The sequence below is a fragment of the Apium graveolens genome, chromosome 4 (assembly GCF_009905375.1).
Source record: "Apium graveolens cultivar Ventura chromosome 4, ASM990537v1, whole genome shotgun sequence".
In the NCBI taxonomy this organism is placed as follows: domain Eukaryota; kingdom Viridiplantae; phylum Streptophyta; class Magnoliopsida; order Apiales; family Apiaceae; genus Apium; species Apium graveolens.
Genome location: NC_133650.1, coordinates 167669912 through 167672672, shown reverse-complemented (window position 1 = coordinate 167672672; position 2761 = coordinate 167669912). Strand labels below are relative to the sequence as shown.

Sequence of the window (2761 nt, the reverse complement as noted above, 5' to 3'; positions counted from 1 at the left end):
TTAAGACCTTATTATATACCATGCTTTCATTGGAACCCATGGCGACGATGAGTTCAATTATGGGCTAATCGTTATCGTGGGATTCTAGCGGATTTACTTATGGATTTTAATAATTAAATTGTTCCGATATCTTGGTGTGTGGTTATTGATTGATATCCTAGTATTGGTTGTGCTTATTCGTCTTATGTGCGTAGCTAACATATAAGATAGCGTGTTAATCTCTATTGAAGCGACAGTGAATATAGAGGTTTAGAACTTGCCATGCTAGCATAGGTTCATGTATGTGTATGCATGATTCGTAGGTAACTCTAACCGTTTTACTTGCCCTATGTAATCAAGATAGATAACTTATGCTTAAACCGTTATGTTGCCAAATTCTATAGACATATAGGGTCTCAATATAATTGGTGCCTATTCAGCTTCTATCTCTTTTGTGGATGTCTGGTAGAATGGTACTCGTGCAACGAAAGTTGGCGTTTATCAGTTTTGTGTTATATGATTAGTGTCATCACCGTCACATGCTAAGGTTAAGAACAATAAGGTTATTGAATGAAGTATTTAATGAAGTTAGAATCCCATGTTTGTCATATATAGTAATTCAACCTCAATTCTCTTAGTTAATGTTATTTAGTATAATCTCTTAGTTTAATCAAAACCCAATTTGTTATTTGTCTTAGCATTGAGCGATAACCATACATTGTTGCATAGGTGCATAAATTGAACTTAACCTAAACCAGTTTCTGTGGGAACGAATCTGATTTATATCTTATACTACTTGTGAACGCGTATACTTGCGTGAATTTTAGTGCGTGTTTTCGCCCTAACAAGTTTTTGGCGCCGCTGCTGGGGACTCGGTGTTAATTTTTAGTTTATGTGCTTGTCATCAGTGGTCTTTAAAGTTCACTGACTCAAATTCTTTTACTTTCACGGTTTATTTGTTTGTGTTTCAGGTACTCATTACAATGGGAGATCCAGCAGCACGAACGAAAGCTTTGATGGATTTTTCTCAACCCAAAATCAATAACATTCAATCTAGCATTGTCAGGCCAGCTATCACAACTAATACCTTTGAGATCAAGCCTGACATAATTCAATGGGTGCAGAATTCAGTCCAGTTTGGGGGTTCTCCAACGGTTCTCCATTAGGGATTTCATAGAGATCTGCGACACCTTCAGGTTCAATGGTGTTCTTGAAGATGCTATTAAGCTGAGACTTTTTCCATTCTCTCTGAGGGACAAGGCTAAGAGTTGGTTACACTCTCTACCAGCTGGTTCGATTACTACTTGGGAAGATCTTGCTCAGAAGTTTTTTACTAAATTCTTCCCTATGGCAAAGACAGTTACACTCAGGAATGCTATTACTCAATTTGCGCAACAAACGGGAGAATCGCTAAGTGAAGCTTGGCAGCGCTACAAGGAGATGCTTAGGAAGTGCCCTTATCATGGAATGCCTGATTGGATGATCATCACTTGTTTTTACAATGGGTTGGGAGCACAGTCCAGACCCATGCTCGATGCAACAACAGGCGGAGCATTATGGGCAAACAACTATGAGGAAGCTTATGATCTAATTGAACTAATGGTTGCTAATGAATATCATTATCCAGCCCAGAGATTGCCACAGGGCAAGGTAGCAGGAGTTCTTGAAGTGGATACAGCTACGGCTATCACTGCTCAACTAAAAGCGTTGTCTATGAAGATCGATTCTCTGGCTAACTATGGTGTTAAACAGATAATTAGTGTTTGTGAGTTGTGTGCAGATCCGCATATGACAGAGCAGTGTGCTATATCTAGTGAATCAGCTCAGTTTGTGAGCAACTTTCAGAGATCGCAACAACCAGTTCCAGACACTTATCATCTCGACAACTGGAATCATCCTAACTTCAGCTGGAGCAACAATCAGAATGCGATGCAACAGCCGTTCCAGCAGTTTGGAAATAAGCTATTCAATCCTCCTGGTTTTCAGCAACAATTTACACCAAAACAACAACTCCAAATTCAACAACAAAATCATGATGTATGTCTATCTTCGAATGAAAAATATGAATTGGAGGAGTTGAGGCTTATGTGCAAAAACCAGGCTCTTATATGCCAAAGCCAAGCTATTTCTATCAAGACTCTGGAGAACCAAATAGGGCAAATTGCTAATGCCTTATTGAATCGACCACCAGGAACGCTTCCTAGTGATATAGAAGCCAATCTAGGAAATAGAGAAGTTGAAGAACATGTGAACGCCATCACCTTAAGGTCTGGAAAGGTTGCAAGCCCCCAAATTCAGCAAGACGAAGAGCCTAAAAAGTCTCAAGTTCCAGAATCTAAAGTTTTTGCTGAAGAAGATGTGCAGAAGGAAGTAGAGGTGGAACCAAGGAAGACTACTGTGGAACACACTCCTCCTGAGGGTAATATAGGGGAGAAATAGATCTATCATCCACCTCCTTTTTCTAAGAGGTTGCAGAAGAAAAAGCTGGATAAGCAGTTTGAGAAGTTTTTGGAGGTGTTCAAGAAACTTCATATCAACATACCTTTCGCTGAAGCTCTTGAACAGATGCCTAGCTATGCGAGGTTTATGAAAGGTATTCTCTCTCGAAAAGTGAAGCTCGATGACTTAGAGACAGTTGCTCTAACGGAGGAATGCAGTGCTGTGCTGCAACAGAAGTTGTCTCCGAAGCTTAAAGATCCTGGAAGCTTCACTATTCCTTGCACCATCGGAAACTTGTTGTTCGACAAGTGTTTATGTGATTTAGGAGCTAGCATCAATCTGA

The 2761-nt window shown here is 39.9% G+C and overlaps 1 non-coding gene across 1 annotated transcript; it reads right to left on the bottom strand.

Annotated features, from left to right (window-relative positions):
• Window positions 1-1341: 1341 nt before the first annotated feature.
• LOC141722919 (small nucleolar RNA R71) lies at window positions 1342-1448 on the bottom strand. The gene has a single exon (XR_012575916.1). It is a non-coding gene; the product is annotated as a small nucleolar RNA R71 (small nucleolar RNA).
• Window positions 1449-2761: the final 1313 nt, after the last annotated feature.